The sequence below is a fragment of the Bos indicus genome, chromosome 13, assembly GCF_029378745.1.
Source record: "Bos indicus isolate NIAB-ARS_2022 breed Sahiwal x Tharparkar chromosome 13, NIAB-ARS_B.indTharparkar_mat_pri_1.0, whole genome shotgun sequence".
In the NCBI taxonomy this organism is placed as follows: domain Eukaryota; kingdom Metazoa; phylum Chordata; class Mammalia; order Artiodactyla; family Bovidae; genus Bos; species Bos indicus.
The window spans coordinates 71617135-71644056 of record NC_091772.1 but is presented as its reverse complement, the minus strand read 5'-3'; the positions used below and the strand labels follow the sequence as shown (position 1 = coordinate 71644056).

At 44.2% G+C, this 26922-nt stretch overlaps 1 protein-coding gene and 1 long non-coding RNA gene across 14 annotated transcripts in view; one reads left to right on the top strand and one right to left on the bottom strand.

Moving 5' to 3' along the window:
• PTPRT (protein tyrosine phosphatase receptor type T) overlaps window positions 1-26922 on the top strand; it is a 1149770-nt gene that overhangs the window by 196560 nt on the left and 926288 nt on the right. The gene's annotated exons all lie outside the window — the stretch shown is intronic.
• Window positions 19435-22334, bottom strand: LOC139186587 (uncharacterized). 2 transcript variants are annotated; one of them, XR_011570219.1, is made up of 3 exons: window positions 22117-22334; window positions 20753-20843; window positions 19435-19713 (listed from the first exon to the last, which is right to left on the bottom strand). It is a non-coding gene; the product is annotated as an uncharacterized lncRNA (long non-coding RNA). The 2 variants fall into 2 exon arrangements; XR_011570220.1 differs by having other exon boundaries at window positions 22167-22334.

Here is a 26922-nt window from a genome sequence, read left to right as displayed (position 1 = left end):
GTTGGGACTTTTCCATAAGATGTAACAGAAAAACCCGAACAACCTTTTTGGTCAATCCAATATTAGAGAAATGGTTGAGGAAATGGTTCGCTATAGCATATCTCTCTGACTGACACTCATGTGGGCACAGATGTTCACATCAGTGGAGTGCGGAGGGTGGGTAATACACCAGATGTCAGGAGTTCCATGGTGAGTCTTCTCTCACCCCAGCCGTGCGACTAGGGGCTAGTCACTTGGCCTCTTACCTTTATTTTTCCCATGTGTAAAACAGGGGATGGAAATACTTGGACTTGCTACTTTACAGACCTATTTTATTCCTAAATAAGATTGAAATGAAAAAAAAGTCTCTGCAGTTGCTTATTGAACGAGTAATTCCCTATACTGCAGAAAGACATTCTTGGTAGCAAAAATTCATTTCATTCCACTAACATTTATTGAGCACCTACTCTGTTCAGAGGCCTGTACAAGAAATCAATATAAGAGGTACTATCCTATGTTGAAATGGCCTTATTATGAATGTTTCATTTTTCTCAAATCAATGATCTTCTGGGTGACACTGCTGGCTTCTTCTCATCACTCTGATATGATTAATTCATTCATCATGTTAGACTGATTTAATTATTTATTATGTTGTTTTGTTTATTTAATTTGCATATCAATCACCAGGGCACTGCATATCTCAGCTGACTGCGAAATCATATTAAGAAAGGTTTGGATGCTGATGCAGACGCCAGTGGCCTCTCCAGGGGCAAAAACTTTTCTGTAATTGAATACTTAGGTACTAGGATGCTACAGCTAGAATTTTTTTTTTTTTGACTCGAAGTTCAATCTCCTCCTTCCTGCTTCTGTCCAAGGAGACAGTTAGGTGTGAATTACGCATTCTCATCTGTCCTGTGGTCAGTGTTTGCATATTTTACTTTTCCACAGAGGGGGCGGCGTTTCCCTGGAGAAACAAATATGTCCAACTCACGGTACTTGACTGAAATGAAAAATCCAGTCATTGTTTTCTTATCCATTATCTCCTGATTGGATTTTTCAACCCAGATTCTAGTGTATTGGCTCCTCAGAGGTACTGCCTGGGTTCTTATTATTTCAGCCTCCCATCTGGGAGCAGGTGGGGCCCTTGCATCCTTGGACTGGATTTGTTTACCTTCCTGATCATCAGTATAGTATTAAGTGAGACTGGGGGCCTGGACTTGAATCCTGATTATGATTCTTCTTAGCTGTGCGACTTTGGGAAGTTACTGAATAGGTACCGACGGTGATATAGCTAAAGAGCACTTAACACATCCTAAGCTTAAGCTAAATATTTATTTTATTGTCATTTAATTATCTCCCTCGTGCTCCTGTTCTATTGTTTTTTTTGTTTTTTTTTTGTTTTTGCTGTACGCCTTGATATGTGGGACCTTGGCTCTCTGACCAGGGATCAAACCCATATCCCCTGCATTGGAAGGCAGAGTCTTAACCATTGGACCACCGAGGAAGGTCCCTCCTGTTCTAGTTATTATTGCTGCATAGCAAGCCGCTCAAAACCTTAGGGGCTCAAAACCCTCACAATCTGTTATTTGCTCATGCATGTTGGGCAGAACTTAGTGGAAGAGCTGCTCTCTGCTCCGTGCGGTGTCTGTTGGGAGAAGTCAGACTGGGGACTAGTTCAGTTCAGTCCCTCAGTCAGGTCCGGCTCTTTGTGACCCCATAGACTGCAGCATGCCAGGCTTCTCTGTCCATCACCATCTCCCAGAGTTTACTCAGACTCATATCTGTTGAGTCGGTGATGCTCTCCAACCATCTCATCCTGTGTCGTCCCCTTCTCGTCCTGCCTTCAATCATCCCCAGCATCAGAATCTTTTCAAATGAGTCAGTTCTTGAGGACGTCTCATTTGCTTGACTGCCAAGTGAGTGTGGATAGCTCAGCTGGGCTGTGGGTCTCTGCTTCTCTCCACCCGTGCCTCCTCTTGCACTGCTTGGACTTCCTTACAGCATGGAACCTGGGTTCCCAGAGTGAGCATCCCAAGGGAGCCAGGAAGAAGCCACATGGCTTTTTCTAACCCTTCCTCAGAAGACACCCATCATCACTTCTGCTATATCCTGTTTGCAGAAAGGTTCAGAGACTCACTGAGATTAAAGGGGAGGGGACTTAGTTTCCGTGTTGATGGAGCAGTGGTAAAGAAAGTGTAGAGGACCGTGTGACTGGGAGACACTGTTCGCCCGTCTTTAGAAAATACAGTCTGCCAGCACTGCTCTGAGATGGACATTTCTCCCTCTTCCAGAGGGAGGGTTATGAACTTCCTCTATGGTCATACATCTATGGAATCATTCACTGGGTTTTGGTTTCTGTCGGTCTGGCTCTAGAAAACACACCCCTCACCCCTGATGAACCCATTGGAAGTGAAAGTCCTCAGTCGTGTCCCACTCTTTGTGACCCCATGGACTGTACAGTCCATGGAATTCTCCAGGCCAGAATATTGGAGTGGGTAGCCTTTCCCTTCTCCAGGGGACCTTCCCAACCCAGGGATCAAACCCAGGTCTCCCGCATTGCAGGTGGATTCTTTACCTGCAGGGCCACAAGGGAAGCCCATGATGAACACAGGAGCAAACATTTATTAGGCTGTTACTGGAAGAACTTTAAATATATTGAGTCATTTCACCCTTCTAACAAACTTTTGTGATGGAGGCTGTCAATATATCCATTTTATAGATGGTGACACTGAGGCATACAGCTATTACGAGGCTTGCTCAAGGTCACACAGGTAAGTGTCAGAGCTGAGATTCAAACTCAGGCCCCAAAGTCACCACATTTAACTGTATTCTCTTCTGATTCTCAAATAACTACACAAATTGGTTTTAATGACCATTTTGTGCCCACCCTCTTCTTTCTGCATCAAAGAAATATTTTTCTAATAGTCTCCCCCACACACCCTGAAGTTTCGTTGGGGTCACTGACTCTATTCAATAGCAGGAAGACTTTGGGTAGCAAAGTGTACCTAACCTTGCATACCATCAACACATCCCATCAAGAAGTGTTAGGTTCTCCTTTGAGTGCTATCCTTGAGGGAAACACTCACGGGTACAGCTTCCTCATGTCCCTCCCTCCTTCCTGCTTTTCTTCTTTCCCTCAGCCAGGATTTGAAGTGCTAGGTTCGCATATGCCATGCCAATCCCTCGTTCCATATTCATTTGCTGTTGGGTATTGGCCAAGGTAGCTGCCCAGAGTGAGCCTGGCTGTTCTCACCTGTAACATAGCACCTGCTTCATAGGGTTCTTGTAAGGGCGTTAAAACTGCATATGAAGGAGCCAGACGTATAGAAGTTGCTCACACGTGTGCTGGCTCGCCTCCTCCCTCCTTCCCTCCCTCCCTCCCTCCCTCCCTGATATTCCTTGAAGCACACTCATTGCTGGAAACTGTCCTCTTGCCCTTTCTCACAGGAAGTCGCGTAGTTGCCTTCCTGATCGAAGGAACTCAGGAGAAGCAAGAGCAGTTGAACTGCATCAGGTGGTGGCAATGAGTTGCATTGGATTGGTGTCATGACAGAAATAAATCCCTGGTCCCTCAAAAAAAAAAAAAAATAGAAAAAGAAAAATGAAATAAACAAATGAGAGTCTCTTGCTTTGAGGAGTGGGATTTTTGCCCTGTGTAGAAATGCAATGTATTGGATGCCTGATTCTGACTTGTGTGTGTGTGTGTGTGTGAAGAAGACAGTCCTTCCTGCAGTGTCTCAGCAGGCCTGCTTTCTTTCCCCCTTGCAGGGGACTATGCTGCCCACATCTCTCCTAGTGCCTTGGGATGGCCATTTGGGTCCCAGGGTCCCCTGAATTTCAGAGCTAGGAAGGGGTTCAAGGATGATGTGAGTCCTCAAGTGGGCGCCCAGATTGAATGAATGCTTGTGCTCATGAGATTTGAAAGGCAGAAACAAGACTACAGTGATCTCTTGCTCCCCCAAGTTCTGATTCTCTTCCTTTTTCTACTGTACTTGCAATATAAACTCTGAGTTAGAATCAGTGGGTTTGTTTACAGTTCTGATTATTTATTCATTAACCTTGACTGCATCCTCATGAAGGATCCTCTACAAGAATCCCTCAGCAGAGCTGCTCCTGGATTCCTGATCAGAAGAAACTGTGAGGCAGTGAATGTCGGTTGCCTTAAGCCACTGAGATGGGAGATGTTTTGTTATGCAGCAGAGGTAGCTAATACAGCAGGAAGTGCCCACGTGCCAGTACCCTTTGGAGGCTTTGTCCTCTTACCATGTCGCTGTGTCTCCTTTCTCAGCCTTTTTTGTTCATTTGTCCTTTAAAAAAAGTTATTCATTTAATTAATGTGATAGCATCAGGTCTTAGGTGCAACACTCCAGATCTTTGTTGCATTTGCGGGATCTTCTGTTGGGGCGCATGGATTCTCTTGTTGGGGCACATGGGCTCAGTCATTGTGGCGTGCAGGCTTAGCTCTTCCACAGCATGTGGGATCTGGTTCCCCAACCAGGGGTTGAACCCGTGTCCCCTGCATTACAAGGTGGATTTTTAACCACTGGATCTCCAGGGAAGTACCCATTTGTCCTTTCTAAGGACTCTTCTCAAGAGATTGCTGGGGACTCCAAAATTCCTGTTATGTGTCCTAATGAACAATTTTACTTCTTTTTTAAAAGCATTTAAATTTCTCTCAACCCGGCTGTGTCTGGTCAGCCTCATCATTTATAAATACATTCAGGTGCTTCCCTAAGCAAAAGGGCTGGTGGCTTCTCCATGACAAATTTTGCTGTTCTTCCAGGCCAGGAGACCTAAAACTTACCCAATAACAATGGTTCCCCCATCACGTAATCTGAGGCTTAGAGAAGGGGAGTGACTTGCTCAGTGAGTCAGTGAGGAAGTAATAGAACTGGGTTTTGTTTCATTCCACAGACTGTCTCTGCCAAATACTTTAGGGTACGTCTCTGATAATTCCACTGAAGTCTTCCTAATAGCAGAAGTGAATGCATGTGTGGGTCTTGGGGGTCTGGAGCATAGCCAGTGTAGCCTGCCTCAAGCACGATGTTTCTTTAAAGTTTTGCATTTTAACTTTAAAAATTCATGTGAATTTTTAATTCTGCTCATTAATATATTCATGTTGATTTTAACAGAATATTATGTGAGTCTGGCTTGTCTCGGGTATACTACAATAACAAACTCCTGAAATCTCAGTGACTTCCTTGATTGGGGAGTGTGCCTGGCATCTACTAGTTGTTAGACTCTTTTTGGCCAAGTCATGTGACATGCACGATCTTAGTTTCCCGACCAGGGATGGAACCCGTGCCCCTTGCTGTGGAAGTACCAAGTGCTAACCAATGGACTTCCAAGGAATTCCCATCTACTAGTTTTTTTCAATGTATGAGATAACCTGAGTAACAAGAAGTTTTGTTGCTCCAAATTCCAATACCACCCCAGTTTTGGATGTTTTAATTTGACTCTTACCTTTGGGGGCAGGAAAGAAAAAAAAATCTCAGTGGCTTAATATACACACACAAAAGTGATTTCTCATTGAAATGACATTTTATTATGGGTTCTGTGGCTCCTCCAAGTGGTCCTTTTGCCTTGTGGCCTCTGAGGTTAGCTTGGAAAGAGAAGAGACAATGAGTGTGAAACATCCCTAGGGTTTTCTATGGTCTAAAGTGGTTTAGAACCCATCTAGTTGACTGCAATCCAGTCACATGGTCCTGATGGACCGTAAGAGAAGACAGGAATGAAGTGGTCTGGGATGCACAGGAAGAGATCTTTTTAAATGTAAAAAGACTTGATAAATACATAGCATTCCCTATGCCACAAATATTTTAAATTATGATCAAAAGAGTAATGTCTAAAGAGTTTTCTGCTGTTCCTGTTATTCAGTGGTTGAGATCGTGTTGTTCTGACACTGTCACTTGGAAGATTACGTTGAACAGGAGACCTGAAAATGTGTTTTGGGTTTGATGTCCAGGCGATTTATCTTCTGCTTGCGTCCCAGTATCTCAGCAGGCTTTAGTCACATAAATTGGTTATTTCACTGTGTCACAAACGATGTCAAGGCAATCACCAAGCAGACAGGTTCTGAGTGCTGCCAGACAGGTGTTATGACGTACTGTTTTGAGCTGACATCTGTGGGTTTTGGTGAGGAGAACTCTGCTTGCTTATGTCGTATGGTTCACTATCCCTGGGAAATGCTTAAGGGATTTTTGAGCAGAGAAAGAGAATCAAGAATATTTTTGTAACACTCATACTTTAATTTTATTCATAGGTAAATAAACTAACAATCTCAAATAAGCTTTAGTCCCTGTGGCAAATTATATATTTTAAAAATGCTTGCAACAATAGATTCTGTCCCAGGTGCTTTTCCAGAACCTAATCAAGTTGCTTGCTCACTTGCTCCCCTAATCAAGTGAGCGGTTTATTTCTCTTCCCCTTGATGAATAGAAAGAGGTGGGAATGATTGTGAGGCTGGGCTAGAAAAGGGCACACCCTTTCCCTTTTATCTCATGAATACTCGCCTTGGAACCCTCAAGCTCCATGGAACACACTCGAGGCAGCCATACGTTAAGGAAGCCCGAGCCAACCAACGTGGAACGACAAGACCCGAGACTGCGTGGAGAGGGAGAGATGCCTATCAACCCTCAGTTGCCCAGTCCCTGTGCAATCACAGTCCCCCTAGTGACCCCACGCCAGAGCTGCCCAGCCCAGCTGTTCCCAAACTCCTCCTCCAGAGACCATAGACCATATTATCCAGAGAGATAATAAATGATTACTATTGTTTCAGCTCTAATTTGGGGGTGATTTGTTAAATGGCAACAGCAGTTTCCCCTAATCAACTGTAACCTTCCAGTCCTCCAACTTCCTTTTTTGGCTCAGTTATCGTGATGTTTATTATTAAAACACTAAGAGTTTTGCTTTGGTTGCTGGACAAAGATGTTAACTTACTTCTCTGCTTCCTGTTTTCCTGGGTGGCAGGTAGAGAAGGGTGTACATGGCAGCTCTGTTCCTCAGGTCCCAGGCCTGCTTACACAGAGCACCAAAGATGGGTTTTCTCCTTTCCCCATCTTCCCAGGAGGGAATAGGTTAAGGCAACTTGGACACGCATCTATATCGTTTATATGACTTCTAGCAACTTGTCTAGAATCAGCGGGGGAGGTGCTCAATATCCAACCTCCATTTAGTCATTTCATCCAAGACTCAAATTCTTTCCTTCGTGTCCTTGTTCCTGATGTGCCACACAAATGGCCTTAGGCTTTCCTCCTTTTTTTTTTTCAGCTGCCTCGTTGCTTGCGGGTTCTTAGTTCCCTGAAAAGCAATTGAACCCAGGTCCTCAGCTGTGAAAGTGCAGAGTCCTAACCACTGGACCGCCAGTGAATTCCCAAGACATTCCTCCTAAGGTTATCTTGTGCAGGGCATGGACATCTATGACCTGGGGGCCAGATGGGGCCAATTTAAAAAAAAAAAAATCATTGGTTTTATTTATCTCTGAAATACTAAAGATAAATATTCCCTATAATTTCAAGAGAAGTTGTGTCACTTATGTTACTTTAAGTAAATAGAAAACTAAGAAAGAATAACGTTTGTTGTTATTCTTGTGCCAACAAGAAAAAAAAAAATCTTTACTGGGATTGAAAAGTCTGTTGGCCATATTTGGAAGTGTTTTTAATCTGCCAGCGATCCTGAGAGCTTTTCTTGGGCTGAGTCATTTGTACCTGGTTGTAAAGCCATCCCCATGGTACTTCTCACTTCATTAGGTGAAAGTTATCAATGGGATCACAATGGTGAGACATGCTGCTGCTGCTGCTAAGTTGCTTCAGTCGTGTCCAACTCTGTGCGACCCCATAGATGGCAGCCCACCAGGCTCCCCGGTCCCTGGGATTCTCCAGGCAAGAATACTGGAGTGGGTTGCCATTTCCTTCTCTAATGCGTGAAAGTGAAAAGTGAAAGGGAAGTCACTCAGTCATGTCCGACTCTTAGCGACCCCATGGACTGCAGCCCACCAGGCTCCTCCGTCCATGGGATTTTCCAGGCAAGAATACTGGAGTGGGGTGCCATCGCCTACTCTGATGGCGAGACATAGATGTCTGCAATACGACATCAGAGGTGTATCTGTGTGGGTGTATACCTACACATATTCATGTGCTTAAAGTTTTTTTTAATTGTGGAAAAATTTTTGTTGTTGTTCACTTGCTAAGTCATGTTCAACTCTTTGAGACTCCATGGACTGAAGCACGATTTCCTGTCCTTCACGATCTCCTGGGGTTTGCTCAAACTCATGTCCACTGAGTCAGTGACGCCATCCAACCATCTCACCCTCTGTCACTGCCTTCTCCTCCTGCCCTCAATTTTCCCCAGCATCAGGGTGAAATATATGTGTAACATGAAATTTATCATGGTAACTAGTTTTATACTTGAATCTTTTAGGTCTTGCCTATTTCTTATTTATTCTTATATCGTTGTGTATTTTGTGTATGGGGTAAATGTTTCTATTATTTTTTAAATTGGCTATTGCTGGTGTAAAAAAATGTGTTTTAGGCACGTAGTTTATATCTGACTCCCATACCAAAACTCTCCTATGAGTTTTAACAGTTTCTAGTTATGTCCCAAATTTTAGGGGAGACAGTCGTATTTTAATAAATGTCCACTGAGAGAGGAATGGATAAAGAAGACACACACACACACACACACACACACACACACACACACATGCATATGTGGGGTCTGTGTGTGTGTGTGTGTAGAGAGAGAGAGAGAGAGAGGGATATAGCATACACACACACACACACACACACACATATGCATATGTGGGGTCTGTGTGTGTGGGGAGAGAGAGAGAGAGAGGGATATAGTATACACACACACACACACACACACACACACAGAATATTACTCAGTCATTAAAAAGAAGAAAATCATGCCATTTGTAGCAATATGGACGGACTTAGAGCTTGTCATACTAAGTGGAGTGAGTCAGAGGAGGAGAAATACTGTATGACATCCATTATATGTGAAATCTAGTGGTACTTATATCATCTCCTTTTTAATACTTAATCTGATTTTTAGTTTTTTTAAAACCACATTAAAACATACAATTTTGTGGCATTTTTAAAAGTACATTTGTAGTGGTATACAACCATCTTCACTGTCCATTTCTGGAACTTTTTCATCAACTCCCGAAACGCTCTGCACACATTTAACAATGACTCCCCATTTCCCCCCGTCTGTAGCTCCTTTGTACCGCCTTTCTCCTTGCCGACTCTGCATTTGTCTGTTTGAGGTACCTCGTGTAAGTGGACTTATCTGATACTTTGGATAGCTTTTGTTTTTTAATAAATAAGATTTTATTGGAACACAGCTATGCTCTTTCATTTCTGTATTGTCTATGGTTGGTTTTGCACTTTAGCAGAAGTAGGGACTTCTCTGGCAGCCCTGTGTTTAAGACTTCACCTCCAATACAGGACATGCAGGTTCGATTCCTGGTCATGGAACTAAGATCCCACATGCCTCCAGGCCAAAAAGTCAAAACATAACTTAGAAGCAATATTGTAACAAATTCGATTAAGACTTTAAAAAATACAGCAGGGTTAAGTATTTGGAAGAGATGAGGTATGGGCTGCAGACGATGATATGCTATCCATTGGTTTACATAAAAGTTTTGCAGTCTCCTGAATGCAGTTGAGGATGGCTGACCTCTATGATTATCTCATTGGTGTAGGAAAGGAGCCTCTTTTCCAGCCCACTGGTAGTGGATTTTTACAGTATGAAAGTCACTAAGGCCTTTAACTCCGCTTGGTCAAAACCCTACCCTCATTTTTCTTAGTTACAAAGTGCAAATCATTTCAGAATTCTGCCTGCCTTCTCTCCTGAATTTGTTTCTCTCCATAAGATTTAATTGACCTGTGAAAACTCTTCTTCCACCCTTGAATTTAGCAATTTAATGCCCTTTATTTCTGCTTGATAATCTTCATTCCTTTCCCTTCTATATATTACAGAAACACCTCTGATAAATACTGCCCACCTCACATGATTGTTTGGCAGTTAGGAAACAATATCTGCTACATAGTATAATCTACACAGCATATTAAAAAGCAGAGACATTACTTTGCCAACAAAGGTCCATCTAGTCAAAGCTATGGTTTTTCCAGTAGTCATGTATGGATGTGAGAGTTGGCCTATAAAGAAAGCTGAGCTCCAAAGAATTGATGCTTTTGAACTGTGGTGTTGGAGAAGACTCTTGAGAGTCCCTGGGACTGCGAGGAGATCCAACCAGTCCATCCTAAAGGAAATCAGTCCTGAATATTCATTGGAAGGACTGATGCTGTAGCTGAAACTCCAATACTTTGGCCAACTGATGTGAAAAACTGACTCATTTGAAAAGACCCTGATGCTGGAAAAGATTGAAGGCGGGAGGAGAAGGGGACGACAGAGGATGAGATGGTTGGATGGCATCACTGACTCAGTGGACATGAGTTTGAGTAACCTCTGGGGGCTGGTGATAGACAGGGAGGCCTGGCGCACTGCAGTTCATGGGGTTGCAAAGAGTCGGACACGACTGAGCGACTGAACTGAACTGAACTGATGTAGTCTAACTTCAGGTTCCCCTTTTCCTGTAAGTGAGTAATGAATTGGTTCTCCTTATGTAGATGCTGACCTTTGTGTTAACATTTTATCCCCTCCATGAAGAAGAATCAGGCTCTGACCTGGAGTTCTACTACTGTGATAATACTTGTGTTTTCAAAGTCATGTCTCACTTTACTAGGCATTTGTTTAAAAAGATAATTTAGATGGCCATCTTTCTTTGTTTTTCTGAGATTTATCATTTTAGCCATGCTCTTTGATGGAAAGTGATGTCTATAAATGACGTAGAAGCTTCTAGGACCTTGGGTTTACTGTGGCCTTGACTCACACTAGAGCTCTCAACAATTTTGTCCATTATCGATTTGGGTGCATTTGTGTATAAGTATGCACATTGAAAAAAATCAATCATTTTGCTCTCCTCAGACAATGAACACCAATCCCTTGTACCAGATGATTTGCCACTAGCCACTTACCACTTAACATCTTCATAAATGTCGACATTATAAATATATGGAAGAAAATCTCAGTGAAACATCTCAATCAGGGGTTGACAAGCATTTCTATAAAGGGAGAGCTAGTAAATATTTTTCCAATGAAACTGTTTACAAAAAGAGGCAGAAGGACATAGTTTGCCAACCTCTGTTCTGAATCTTTTATGATCATTCTTCTTCTTTTTTTTTAGAAAAATCCTTTTAAATGTCTTCCAAGGTGCACATTATTTTAAAGGTCTTTATGAAAAAGCGATGGCTTCGTAAGGTGATAGATACTTTGTACATGATTGTTGTGATGCTTAAGTTCATTTTTAGCTTCTCTGATAACCTGTAATACCCAATCTGTGATACCCAAGCATCTAAGTGCATCCTCCTCCTGCTTCTTCATACCTTGACTTCTGCTGCTTCTGTTTATTCAGCTGTTCCCTGCCACCCCCCACCCCTGAGGGCTTGTGTTGTTGTGAGAAGCCCAAGTGACAATATGGTTGTTGTGTGATCTGTGATTGGAAGTTTTTCTGGCTTCTCTCCTTGACTTTCAAATTCTCAGTGGTTTCAAGTTCACATCTTACAGGGTCAGTTTTTAGTCACCAGTTTTCCCAGTTGAAAAGATACTTAAGGTAAATAGAGCAGAAGTCCCCAAATGCAGAAATCTGTATACTCTTCTGCTGTCAGGGAGTTCATTGAGGGAAGGTGGAGGAAGTGGTTGGGGAAGCAAAACTGAGTGTTTGTGAATAATAAAAACAAGCAGTAAGAATTTGCATTGATCTCTGGGAGCCAGTGGGGTTCTGTGTAATAAGAAAGCAGCGCTTGTTTTCAGTGAGGCGCACCTCTTCCTCCCACCCCAGCTCGGAGGTTGCTCTCAGCCTCACTGGGGAAGCCGGGCTCCCAGCTCCCCTGGTTGGACTCAGAAGGGCACTAGCCAAAGGCCACGGTGTGCATGGAGGACTCTGACAGGTGACTAAGTTGGTACCCCTGGGTCCACCTCCCAAACCACAAAAATGTCGTCTTCTCATCAGCACTCTTGCCTGGGAAATCCCATGGATGGAGGAGCCTGGTAGGCTGCAGTCCATGGGGTCGCGAAGAGTCGGACACGACTGAGCAACTAACACATTTCAGTACATCGACCTAAGTTTTCTGTTCTGTAAAATGAGTGTGATAATATCCATCTCCCATCTACCCATTTACTCACTCATCTACCCATTTACTACTCATTTATAATTCATTTATACAGTGGTTATGGAGGATCTGCAGCTGCTGCTGCTGCTGCTAAGTTGCTTCAGTTGTGTCCGACTCTGTGCGACCCCACAGACGGCAGCCCACCAGGCTCCCCTGTCCCTGGGATTCTCCAGGGAAGAACACTGGAGTGGGTTGCCATTTCCTTCTCCAATGCATGAAAGTGAAAAGTGAAAGTGAAGTCGCTCAGTCGTGTCCGACTCTTTGCGACCCCATGGTCTGCAGCCTACCAGGCTCCTCCGTCCATGGGATTTTCCAGGCAAGAGTTCTGGAGTGGGGTGCCATTGCCTTCTCCAATGGAGGATCTACTGTGTGCCAAATACCAGGGGATGATGTCCTGAGACTTTCTGGTACATGATAGGTGTGAACTTATTGTATAGTAGATGTTGAATGGATTAGGGATAAAGGGTATAAAGGGCCTGGATGTATTAAGGTGATTAGTACCTGGTAGCTGTTACTCTTCCATCAGGATTATTCTCATTGTTGTTGGCAATCCCAGGTAACAGGGGGACACAGTTGCCTTGTTAGAGGGCTGCCCTCATTCCTAGCATTCCTGCCAGTTGACCTGTGTCAAGAGTCAATGTTCATCTCAGCTCCAGTGATTGACTGGATCACAGGTTCTGTCCAGGGGGCTCTGTTTCCCTGCAGCCACTGTCTCTCCCCATTTATTGCCTGGGAGAAGCATCTAATAAAAAGTCAATGGCTCTGCTGGTCTTTTGTGAGTGTGCGCTTCCCTGCTGCACGGGACATATACTTTCATTGAGTGTCGTGAACCTGTCTGTCCTGTGTGATGCAGGGCAGGACTGCTGGTGGCACCGGGTGCTGGGAACCCTGGACGAGACTGAAGTCAGAGGGAGGAAGCCTCGTGTGTCCGTCCCACCCCAGACCCTGTCCCTGAGCGAGCAGCCCTGGGGGCCACACATCCACACCCCTTCATCTTCATGTCACCAGTTTTACTGGGAGCAACACACGCTCAGAGACCATGCCATCAACATGGATATTATAGATGGGGTGTTGCAGAAGGAGCATGTAACGTTTTCAGGCGTGACTCCTTAGTTTCATAGATGAGGTATGAGATGGGCACTCCCATCACTATTTTTACTTATTTATTTGGCTCCTCTGGGTCTTAGTTGTGGCATGTGGGATCTAGTTCCCTGATCAGGAATTGAACTGAGGCTCCCTGGATCATGAGTGTGGAGTCTTAGCCACTGGACCATCATGAAAGTCCCCCAGTCATTCATTATTTATAGTTACAGAGAACTTAACTCTAGTGCTCAGTACTCTAGGGACACAGTAACAAGCAGGACAACCAGCCTGTGGAAGCCAGTCTCCAAGATGGCTCCCAAGGACTGCCTGCCTTCTCGTCTTTCTAACTCTGCGTGGTCTTCTCCCACCCTGTACCCGGCCTGGTGTGTGGACCTGATGGAATTTGGTACAGGTGATGAGACGCTGCGTCCAAGATTTGCTTATAAGAGAAGACTCAGCAGGGTGCATCTTGGCCGGCCTCTCTGCCAGATACCTTGCTCTACGGGAAGTGGGCTGCCGTGGCATGAGCAGCCCTGTGAGGAGGTCCATGTGACCTGTGGCCAACAGCCACGTGTGTGAGCTTTAAGACAGGCCCCAACACTAGCCAACGTTTCAGATGCCAGCTACTGTCAGATGTGACAAATGTAGCAAGGGCCATGAAGGGAGAGACAGACAACAGGGAGTGGTCAGAATAGCTGCTGTGATGACATGTGTTGGCACATATATGCATATATGTACATTTCGGCATATATATATATATATACACAACTCGATTGGAGTTTCCTCATACCTCAGTTGGTAAAGAATCTGCCTACAATGCAGGAGACCTGGGTTCAATTCCTGGGTTGGGAAGATCGCCTGGAGAAGGAAATGGCAATCCACTCCAGTATTCTTGTCTGGAAAATCCCATGGACAGAGGAGCCTGGTGGGCTACAGTCCCTGGGGTTGCAAGATTCGGACACGACTTAGTGACTAAACCACCACCATCACATTTTGGTTTAGGGGGTGTCAGGAGGCTTTGTCCCTCTGACTTCAGGTGACGCCTTTGAGGAGGTGAAGTCTGAAGCAACTCCTGCAGGGTACAGAGGAGCTAAGCCTGAGGAAGTATCGGGGGGAAGTCCAGACCCCAAGGTGGGCGAGAGTGTGGTCTGTTTGTGGATGTGGAGTAAGGACAGGTAGCTGGAGCATGACAGTGGGACAGATGTTCCATCAGAGGAGGCTGGAGGGGCTAGCAGGGGCCAGATCCCACGGCCTTGTAGGCCTCGGTGGGGAGTTGGGGTTTTACCATGCAAGCCAGCTCTGCCTGGTAGGACTTTCTGTACTCATGGCTGTATTCTGTATCTGCACTGGTCGATAGGGTAACCACTCACCATGGGGCGCTATTTTGTACTTGAAGTGTGACTAGTGCAACTGAGGCACTAAATTTTTAATTTGATTTATTTCGTATTGTTGGACTTAGTGGATACAGGGGAGAAAGTGCAAAGAAAGGGGAGTGTTCCAGGGAGCAGTGGGGCACTGTGACAGGAGCCTGTAGGACAAGCTCAGCTCACTGGCTGCTGTGGGGAGAGTGGATGAAGGTGGGTACCAGGAGGAGGAAGGAGGTAGACGCAGAGGTCCACTGACAGGTGGTGGCCTCTTGTGGCTCCTTGTGACTTCAGAATGACACAAGGTTAGAGATGCTGAAGCTGGGGTGTCAGTGCCCGATCTTCCCCACCTTGTCTAGCGTGATGCAGGGGCATGGCCTCCAAGACGTCTGTGTCTTGTACACTACAGCGGACGGACAGGTTCCTCTCACAGAGGAGGGCCTGTCCCCAGCCCCTGGCCCCTGCAGAAGTCCCCGTGCAGGTGTCTGCACAGTCCTCCATTGCAGGCTACTTATCATCTGTGCTTTAGTTCTTCATATACAAAATGGAATATTAATACTGTCTGTCTCTAGACATCTCGGGAGCCTCAAATGAGATAAAGCAATATAAACCACTTGCCTCTGAGTGGTGCGTGGTAGACTTGATGCCTGCCTGCTGTTGTTTGCTTTATCGTCAACATCTCTCAGCTAGGAGTCTCTAGCTTCACATGCTAATTTCATTGGACCTCATATGAGCCTCAGGGCTGGACAGAGCCTGATTCAGAAACTGCTTCTTGGGCTGTTACTAAGGGGTCTTCTGACATTGGATTCAAGGGACTTCTGCAGAGGGCAGCAACCCAGAGTGAGCTCAGGTAGAGGAGAGATACCTGAATGTTCTGGTCCATTTTCCTCAAATGTCAGCCATTGTCCCGAAGTGGACAGTATAAGTCCCAGGAAGCTGGCTGGCTTTGGGCACAGTGGATGCTCTTTAGTGAACCATGGAAGAGCCAACAGCCCCCAGGTCTGTGCCCTCAGAGCCGATGTCACTCTGGAAATACTAATTATCTTAGACAAGGAAACCGGGCCCGAGGGTCCTCTCATTTCCTGTGGCTTCAGGAAGGTAACGTGTGTCCAGTGGCATGTTAGTTTCAGATAACGTCAGGTCTTCTGATTACTATCAAGTGTTAGTTAGATATCATAAATAAATTTTTTTCCCCTACTGCTCAGTTCTTGGGATGAACACTTTCTACAGGTGAATGAAGGAATCACCAGGAACCTCAACCTTTCTATATCATAGTATGAATTTTATTTCTCACTGTCTCACCTTTCCAAGTGCCTGTGGTTCACAGGAGTAGATTTAGACCTGACTGGAACTTCACTTTCCCTTATTCCCTTGGCTTCAGCTGTACTAGCCCCTTGGTTGTCTCTTGAGTGAGGAGGGGGTGCATCCCCTTGTTCAGTCCTCTTGTACGGGCTGTTCTGGGTGTCCCAGTGTCCTCACATCCTTCCCAGGAGGTCTGCAAGGCTTCCTCTCACATCTGCTTTGTTCAGTGTCACCTTCTCAATGAGGCCAAGTCTGATCACACTTTACATCATTTACAACGATGGCATTCCTGACCCTGATCAGTTCTTTCTTCCCATAGTATTCAACCACCTTCCTGCTATATAATTTACTTTAAAAAACATTTATTGCTTTTGATCTCCCCCACCCCTACAACAAACAGATGAGGTCCACAAGAGTAGGGATCATGACTTTCTTCTGTCCTCTTGACTGCTGTGTCCCCACTTTCTGGAGCAGGCCTGGCATCCATAGAAGGGTTGAGCCTTACAAGTATTGAGTGCATCAGTATCCAGGCTCTTTAGTGTGTGGTCAAAAGGTCCTGATCGCCAGTGTCAACTTGGACTTCCTTCTTTCAGGATCCATCCTGCTCTTGCTCCCAGCTGTAATAAATTCATTCACTTGACCTTGCTGTCTCTGTATCCCTCATGCCTGCTTCCTGCCTTGCCCTCTGTGTTACCCTTCTCTTTTCCACCCAGCCAGTATAGCCACCCTACAGGTCTCTAAGGGATCCTCAGCTAACCTGGCAGCCTCCCCTTAGCCCTCATTGGCTCTGCTCACCTTGTGATGTTCATGCCTGTAACTATTGACAATTCTTAGGTCTTGAGTTTCTCTTGAACTCTTCATGCTTATGCTTGGTATTACGCAAGGAGAATTGATTTTGGTGTCAGAAAAACCTAACTTCTTCTTCCCTTACCTCTTAGACTAGCTCAAGTTAAAGAACTTCCTCTGAGCCTAGTTGCTTGTCTCCCCAACTGTGGTTAATGATACCTACCCGGGAAGTTACTGTGAGAACTAAGTAAGACTGTACGTGAAAGCACATAGTAGGGGCTCCAGAAATGTGTTGAGTGTCTGTCGAGTGAGCTTAGCGTCCTGGGGTGGGCCTGGGGAGGTAGTATTAACTAAACATGTTTTATTCCAGTGTGCTGATTTTGGAATGGGAGCTTGTTTTTTGTTCCACATGAGAATAATGAGAAAGCTCTTATCTTTATTGGAATCCTTCTGCAGAAAGAGGAGAGCTGTATTTGTGTCAGAGATAATGCGGTCTTTTTACAGGCTTCTGTGTGATAGACAATACTAGGGGTCTTTTAACTGGTGTGTTCAGGGCTTTTTCTGTCTGTCTCATTGCATGGTCTGTCAATTCCAGTCTTTACTTGGCTTCTGAATGACTTTTGTGACATTTTATTAGTTATTTCTTTTTGTTGTGAATTGAGAAGGGCTGTGTGTGTGCGTCTGAGCCCGAGTACTTGCACATACATACCCACTTGTACACACAAGTGCGTGTGCATGTGAACACGTTTGCTTATACGTGGGAGGTGAGTGCTTGTGCATCCGTAGATAAATGCATGTCTGTTAATGTATATATGTGACGTGGGTGAGTACAGGGGTCTTTATTTGCATGTACGTGACTGTGAGTGAACTTGGTGCTTTCCTACAGACAAAGGCCCCATGGGCGTGGCAGACAAAGCCAGGCCTGGGAACTGAGAGCCCAGTGGGGTTGTCTGAGAGGGAGAAAGGGATGATGGCGTTGGGAGGAGAGCAGAGTACACAGCTTGGGGGAGTCTCTCTGACTGTGGCCTTGGCAACCAGCCTGTGGAGGGCTTCACTTTGGTGGGTGCCTGGACTCCCACTGTGGCTCTGCCCTTGGCAGCTCTGTGACCTTGGGAAGTTGCTTAGCTTCCTGGATTTGATCAAAGGATTAAACAGCACAATGAAGTAAATAGAGTGTTTAGTGCAGAGAAAAGTCACTCAGGGTAACAAGAATCTTCTTTCCTGACTTGCTTTCATTGTGATTTCCAATGCTGAGGTTCAAGGACAGTTGGTAGCCGGTGTAGTTCCAACAGGCTGCAAAGTGAATTTAACTTAGTGAAGCATAAGAGGAGGACATTTTAGGGTTTCCTTTTGGGCTCCCAGAATTGACCAGCACTGCCTGCAGAGGACCAGAGAGCTTGAAATAAGCAAGCATAGAAGAGACAAAGCCCCGGGGGGATTAAGTGACCTCCTCACCAAGGAGCCACCAGAGACAGGCTGGGATCAGCTCTGAGATCTGCTGCATGCTGACCCTGGCCAGGTGTGTGACCTTGGGCAGGTCACCTCAGTCCCTCTGGGGTAAAGGGGTAGTGGTTGTCTCTACCTCATGGGTGATGCGAAGTTAGGAGGTCAACCCACAGAACGCCTGGCATGGGGGAAATGGTACCTCTGGTCATCAGATCCCCTGACCTCTGCCCTGCATACCTGAGAGTGATGATGACAACCTGGAACACATCCTCTGGAGGGCAGGTATGAGACTGGATGGAAGGATGGAGGTTGTTCATGCTGGGGAGGCCAAGCCTGAGAGAACTGGCCTACTCACCTCTGTAGCCTTATGTCCGGACCTTCTTCCCCTTGCCCATTGGCTCCACCTACACTGGCTGTCTCTGACTTCTCAGGAGCCTTGTTGCCTCAGGACCTTTGCACAGTTCTTTTTGCCTGAAACTCTTTTTTTTTTTTTTGGCCTTTATTTTTGTTTTGTAAAGACTGGCTTTTTCATACCCTTTGATCTTATTTCACATCTCATCTCCTCAGGTCTTCTGTGACCTTCCTGGCTAAGTGGGTACTATGACTTTGGACTCAGTCACTCTTTGCCAAATGCTATACCTGTTTCTTTCATAATCTTTATCATCTGCTCTCATCATGCTGCTTGTTTCCTCCTTTATGATCTACCTCTCACACCAGACTCTGAGCTCCATGACGACAGGTGGGTGGCTTCCCAGCTACTGCCATCTTTTCATCACTGAGCCCAATACCTGCTCCATAGTGATGCTGAGGAAATGCAGATATCTGGGTGCTCATTGCCCAAAGGTAGACATTCCTGGGGTAGACTCTCTGTGTCAGTTTAAGGAAATGTTTCAGTTCTTCAAGGGAGGAACATCCCTTCACCAGGGTGCTTGAGCCAAAAGCAGGACACTCACATATTGATGGTACTGGGTAAGGTTGCTAGGAAATCCACATCTCCTTGCAGAGAGTCCTTTGTGACATCTGCCTGGTTGGAGTTTCTTCCTGTGTGTTTAATTCTGATCTCTGAAGCTAGAGGGAGCTGGTAAAAATACCAGCTACAGACAGCACAGCCTTGTCTGTATGGGCTGGTGACTTTTTTTCCCCCGCCAGTGCTCAGCTCTCTTCACCGCCACCAAAAGCCATCCATAATCAAGGGGAAAAGAAGCAAATAAATGCAAATGTACTGCCTGATAATATCGGTTGGTTTTTGCTGTGTAACAAATGAGCCCACAACATAGTGCCTTAAAACAAGAGCTGTTTTATTTGGCTCATGATTCTGTGGGTCATGTAGGTGGTTGCAATAGTCTGGACTGGCTGTTTGGTCTCCACGGAGCTCTCTCATGTGTCTGAAATGCCCCGCATCACATCTCAGGTGTTTGAGAAGCTGTCATCTAGGTGTCTTGGTTCTCCTCCTTGTGGGTTCTTACCTTCCAGCAGGCTCGCTCTGAGTCATTGCCTGCGATGCTCTCAGGATTCTAAGTGCAGAAAGAGGGCATGCACCAGGCACAGGTACCTCTGAAAGCCTCTGTTTGCTGCATGTTTGCTGATGTCTTACTGGCCAAAGAAATTCACACGGCCAAGCCCACAGTCACTGTGGGAGGGGATGGCTCAAGAGTGTGGTTATAGGGAGGCTGATTTTGCAAACAGTTTACCACTCTGCTTTATGGTAGGTGCTTTGTGCTTAGTCGCTGAGTCATGTCCGACTCTTTGCGACCCCTTGGATTGTAGCCGTCCCAGGCTTCTCTGCCCATGGGGATTCTCCTGGCAAGAATACTGGCATGGGTTGCCATGCCCTCCTCCAGGGGATCTTCCCAACCCAGGGACTGAACCCAGGTCTCCCACATTACGGGCAGATTCTTTACCGACTGAACTACGAGGGAAGCCCTGATTCATTTCTTTAAGATCTCATTCACATCTTAAAATAAGGAGTTTCACTGTTGTTTGTCTTTCAGGAATAGAGACTTTGATGCTCAGGGAAGTTGAAGGAGGTGCAATCACACAGTTGAAACTAAGTATAAATTGCAACTAAATATAAACCCACTGGACAAAGTTAAACAATCAAGATATTATTCAAGACTGTTGCAGCGGAGGCAGGAGGAGAAGGGGACGACAGAGGATGAGATGGCTGGATGGTATCACCGACTCGATGGACATGAGTTTGGGTGAACTCCGGGAGTTGGTGGTGGACAGGGAGGCCTGGCGTGCTGCAATTCATGGGGTCTCAAAGAGTCGGACATGACTGAGCAACTGAACTGAACTGAACTGACTGCAGTCAGGGAGAGAGACTGAACTCAACTATACTGAAGGGCTGGAGAATTTTTATGAGCTAAAATAGGGGCAATTGTTAGGCCATGTTTGCTAATTGGTCTTACCAAAGGAAAAGTGAACTTTCTTATATTTTCACAGCAGGAGGTATTAATGACTTTATGACGCAGAGCAAGGTGCCCACTGAAGTTAGGCTCGTACATTGCCACAGAGACTGGGAAAGAGGGACTTACCTTCTTTGCTGCTTACCTCTTAAGGAGATGGTTCCCAGGTCCTTGAGAAAGACATTTTGTTTCCTGGGGTGTAGAACTGGTAAGATGGTAAGCTGCTGGAAGAGTTCCTTGCATTTCAAAGAGGCAGAGGGAGAATTTTAAAGATTACAAGTTTTCTAAAGTAGATGCTCTAATGAAAGGGAGTTGGGAGGCATATAGTCAGTAAGAAACTTGTGTAAAATGTAGTTAAATCCAGGATAACATTAAGATTATCTGAGTCAGAACTGAAGTTTGAACCCTGGTCCATCTGATTCCAACACTTATGCCTTTCCCCATAATTCACAGTGACCACACACCATGGTTTTTCCAGTGGTCATGTATGGATGTGAGAGTTAGTCTATAAAGAAAGCTGAGCACTGAAGAATTGATGCTTTTGAACTGTGGTCTTGGAGAAGACTCTTGAGAGTCCCTTGGACTTGCAAAGAGATCCAACCAGTCTATCCTAAAGGAAATCAGTCCTGAATATTCATTGGAAGGACTGATGCTGAAGGTGAAACTCCAATACTTTGGCTACCTGATGCGAAGCCACTGGAAAAGACCCTGATGCTGGGAAAGATTGAAGGTGGGCGGAGAAGGGGACGACAGAGGATGGGATGGTTGGATGGCATCACCAACTCGATGGACATGATTTTGAGTAAGCTCCAGGAGTTGGTGATGGATAGGGAAGCCTGGCATGCTGCAGTCCATGGGGTTGCAAAGAGTCAGACACGATTGAGCGACTGAACTGACACACAATTCAGGGATATTAGGGTATAAACCTGTTATCATTTAGAGGCAGCAAGGGCAGTGTCTGAAGAATTCGAATACAAGAATGCATCCATTGCACCCATGGCTCCTATAAAATTACAGATGCAACATATAGTTCAGGCATCTTGAAATAAGCTGTAGAATTCAGATCCACAATGTCAGAGTCTGGAGGGCTCAGGAATACAAGGTAATCTATTCTCCAGCTAGCACAGGTGGGAGAAGAGGTCTTGTCCAAGGTCACAGAGTGAGCTGGGGTCAGACCTGAGACTGAGCCCAGAACTCCCTATTCCTCATCCCCAACCTTGATTTCTTTTGGCCCCATCCTCCAAGGCTTTGCATCAACGGCTTCTCCTGGTTTTTTTTTTTTTTTTTTCATTTCTTTTTAAAAGCTCACTGGCAGCTACTGCTCCAAGGCAGAAAATGTATTCATTTAAATGACTTCGTGTGGAAATAGAAGCTTGAATAATGATGTTACCATTTATAATTGCTCTGATTAACCACACCACGTTTTGCAGTTTAGAATAAAAAAAGCCTCCTTCCTTTTGTGATGTGAATTTTAATTGCTTTCTCTCAGGAAGACCCCTCCAGACTTACCTGCCTGTTCCCCAGCTCCTGGAACCTCGGCAGGACCCCTCTAAGCATACCTGTGTGCTCCCAGAGTTGGCTGGTGGAGATGCAGGGCTGGGCACAGAGCTGATATTCTGGGAATACCTGGTTGGTTTGCGATTTGGGGACAGAAACTGCCTGCTTCCCACTGGCATCAAGTCTTATGCTCCCTTGGGGGATCACAGCGTTAGGGGCTCCCCAGGCCCAGATTGAAGATCAGGGATAAGGGAGCTTCTCTGAGGTGTTTGATGTTCGCTGTGGTTGTCATCCCTGAGATCACAAAGGGGACAGAATCATCTATAATTTATCTGCCAGCGAATGTGTCTTTTCAGATGGATTTACTTTCTTTTTTTTTCTTTAACCTTAAGGATATTTTCACTGATTTTTCTTTTCTTGTTTGAGTTTTCACCCATATGAAACAAGAACCAGCACAGTGCGGTGGGAAAGGGAAGAGTTTAAGAAAATATAGGGGAATATTTATTTGATCTCAGGAGGAACAAGGGCTTTCCAAGTGTCAAAGCCAAGAAATGAACTCTAAGGGGAAAGAATGATCGACTTGGTTACATAAAAGTCATAAATATTTTTAAGTAAAAATAAAATGACAGAAATGTTAAAAGACAAACCCTGGGAAAATATTTACAACATATACCATTCAGTATGGTCAGCTATCTTAAAATATATAAAGAACACTATTAATCAACAAAAAACTTGGTGTCTTGGTAGAAAAAAAAAAAGACAATTAATGAAAGAAAAATTGCCGCAGTCAATAAAAACCTGAAAAAAATCAGCTTTACTTGTAGTTATTGAAATATAATTATTACCGAATAAAAGTACCATTTCCGTCTATTTACACTGACAATTTAAACAATGATATTAGTGAGGATGAAATGATATAGTTGTCAAAAGAGTATAAGTTTCTACAGTCTTTCTAGAGGGCAGTTTGAAATGTGGTTTGAGAATCTTAGATATATATATCCTTTGGACTTGTAATTCGATTCCCAGCAATTTACTATTTTACAGAAATGGAGATGTACATAATAGATGGTATAAAAGGGTTTTATCAGAATATTACTTGGGATGGAGAAAAATGAAGAAAACAAACTTCAGTTCAGTCGCTCAATCATGTCCGACTCTTTGCGATCCCATGAACCGCAGCACACCAGGCCTCCCTGTCCATCACCAACTCCCAGAGTCCACCCAAACCCATGTGCATCGAGTCGATGATGCCATCCAACCATCTCATCCTCTGTCGTCCCCTTCTCTTCCTGCCTTCAATCTTTCCCAGCATCAGGGTCTTTTCCAATGAGTCAGCTCTTCGCATCAGGTGGCCAAAGTATTGGAGTTTCAGCTTCAACATCAGTCCTTCCAATGAACACCCAGGACTCATCTCCTTTAGGATGGACTGGTTGGATCTCCTTGCAGTCCAAGGGACTCTCAAGAGTCTTCTCCAACACCACAGTTCAAAAGCATCAATTCTTCAGTGCTCAGCTTTCTTCACAGTCCAACTCTCACATCCATACATGACTACTGGAAAAACCATAGCCTTGACTAGATGGACCTTTGTTGGCAAAGTAACGTCTCTGCCTTTTAATATGCTGTCTAGGTTGGTCATAACTTTCCTTCCAAGGAGTAACCGTCTTTTAATTTCATGGCTGCAGTCACCATCTGCAGTGATTTTGGAGCCCAGAAAAATAAAGCCAGCCACTGTTTCTACTGTTTCCCCATCTATTTGCCATGAAGTGATGGGACTGGATACCATGATCTTAGTTTTCTGAATGTTGAGCTTTAAGCCAACTTTTTCACTCTCCAGTTTGACTTTCATCAAGAGGCTCTTTAGTTCTTCTTCATTTTCTTCCATAAGGGTGGTGTCATCTGCATATCTCAGGTTATTGATATTTCTCCTGGCAATCTTGATTCCAGCTTGTGCTTCCTCCAGCCCAGCGTTTCTTATGAGGTACTCTGCATATAGATAAGCAGGGTGACAATATACAGCCTTGACGAACTCCTTTTCCTATTTGGAACCAGTGTGTTGGTCCATGTCCAGTTCTAACTGTTGCTTCCTGACCTGCATACAGGTTTCTCAAGAGGCAGGTCTGGTGGTCTGGTATTCCCATCTCTTTCAGAATTTCCCACAGTTTATTGTGATCCACACAGTAAAAGTCTTTGGCATAGTCAATAAAACAGAAGTAGATGTTTTTCTGGAACTCTCTTGCTTTTTTGATGATCCAGTGGATGTTTGCAATTTGATATCTGGTTCCTCTGCCTTTTCTAAAACCAGCTTGAACATCTGGAAGTTCATGGTTCATGTATTGCTGAAGCCTGGCTTGGAGAATTTTGAGCATTACTTTACTAGCGTGTGAGATGAGTGCAATTGTGTGGTAGTTTGAACATTCTTTGGCGTTGCCTTTCTTTGGGATTGGGAAAAATCTGACCTTTCCCAGTCCTGTGGCCACTGCTGAGTTTTCCAAATTTGCTGGCATATTGAGTGCAGCACTTTCACAGCATCATCTTTCAGGATTTGAAATAGCTCAACTGGAATTCCATCACTTCCACTAACTTTGTTCGTAGTGATGCTTCCTAAGGCCCACTTGACTTCACATTCCAGGATGTCTGGCTCTAGGTCAGTGATCACACCATCGTGATTATCTGGGTCGTGAAGATCTTTTTTGTACAGTTCTTCTGTGTGTTCTTGCCATCTCTTCTTAATATCTTCTGTTTCTGTTAGGTCCATACCATTTCTGTCCTTTATTGAGCCCATTTTTACATGAAATGTTCCCTTGGTATCTCTAATTTTCTTGAAGAGATCTCTAGTCTTTCCCATTCTGTTGTTTTCCTCTATTTCTTTGCACTGATCGCTGAGGAAGGCTTTCTTATCTCTCCTTGCTATTCTTTGGAACTCTGCATTCAGATGCTTATATCTTTCCTTTTCTCCTTTGCTTTTCACTTCCCTTCTTTTCAGAGCTATTTTTAAGGCCTCCTCAGACAGCCTTTTTGCTTTTTTACATTTCTTTTTCTTGGGGATAGTCTTGATTCCTGTCTCCTGTACGATGTCATGAACCTCCATCTGTAGTTCATCAGGCACTCTGTCTATCAGATATAGTCCCTTAAATCTATTTCTCACTTCCACTGTATAATCATAAGGGATTTGATTTAGGTCATACCTGAATGGTCTAGTGGTTTTTCTCCACTTTCTTCAATTTAATTCTGAACTTGGCATTAAGGAATTCTGAGCCACAGTCAGCTCCCGGTCTTGTTTTTGCTGACTGTATAGAGCTTCTCCATCTTTGGCTGCAAAGAATATAATCAATCTGACTTCAGTGTTGACCATCTGGTGATGTCCATGTGTAGAGTCTTCTCTTGTGTTGTTGGAAGAGGATGTTTGCTATGACCAGTGCATTCTCTTGGCAGAACTCTATTAGCCTTTGCCCTGCTTCATTCTGTACTGCAACGCCAAATTTGCCTGTTACTCCAGGTGTTTCTTGACTTCCTACTTTTGCATTCCAGTCCCCTATAAAGCAAAGGACATCTCTTTTGGGTGTTACTTCTAGAAAGTCTCGTAGGTCTTCATAGAACTGTTCAACTTCAGCTTCTACAGCATTACTGGTTGGGGCATAGACTTGGATTACCGTGATATTGAGTGGTTTGCCTTGGAAACGAACAGAGATCATTCTGTCATTTTTGAGATTGCATCCAAGTACTGCATTTCGGACTCTTTTGTTGACCATGATGGCTACTCCATTTCTTCTAAGGGATTCCTGCCCATGGTAGTAGATATAATGGTCATCTGAGTTAAATTCTCCCATTCCAGTCCATCTTAGTTCATTGATTCCTAGAATATTGATGTTCACTCTTGTCATCTCCTGTTTGACGACTTCCAATTTGCCTTTATGCATGGACCTGACGTTCCAGGTTCCTGTGCAATATTGCTCTTTACATCATTGAACCTTGCTTCTATCACCAGTCCCATTCACAACTGGGTGCTGTTTTTGCTTTGGCTCCATCCCTTCATTCTTTCTGGAGTTATTTCTCCACTGATATCCAGCAGCATATTGGGCACCTACCAACCCCCTGTTATACAAAGTAGCTAAAATAATTATGTGGTTTTATGTAATGGAATTAGTTTTAGACATAAAAAATAACAGTTTCAAGTACTATTGAATGCCATGTGAAAAGTCTCACACTAATGGCAATCCTAGATTGCTTATTGATTTAAAAACAACCAAAAACCACAAAAAATAGTAAAGTATAAAAAATAATGTTTTAGAGATGCTGGGAAAAAGAATTTTCAGCACAATACAAAAGTTTAAATCATTCCTTTAAAACTTTAAAGTGAAACTAGCATTCATATGCACTCTATTAATGAGTTTATTTAAATTATATATAATCATACATGAATGGAAGAAAATGAACCAAAGAGTAGGCAGTTCTTATCTTTGAATGATAGATTAAGGGCAATTCTTAATTTCTTCTTCAATAAAAACTTGCAAACTCTTTTAAAAATTTACTGTAATAAACAAGTGTTTCTTTTAAAATCTGGGAACCTAATACAATAATATGAAAATAAAATGCTAGAATAAAAGCAGAATGATAAAGAATCAAGAAATTTGGGGTAGATGAGTCTGGGTTTGGATTGAGTGGCTCATTGCCCTTGTGGACCTTCATGAACCATTTTTCCTCCTGTCTATAGAATGAAGGTAAAAATAGCTCGGCAAAGTTGGTTTCTAAGGGCTAATTCAGAATATAAGTCAAGAACATGGCACTGAATAGACCTTTAGTAAATATTACTTAGGGTTT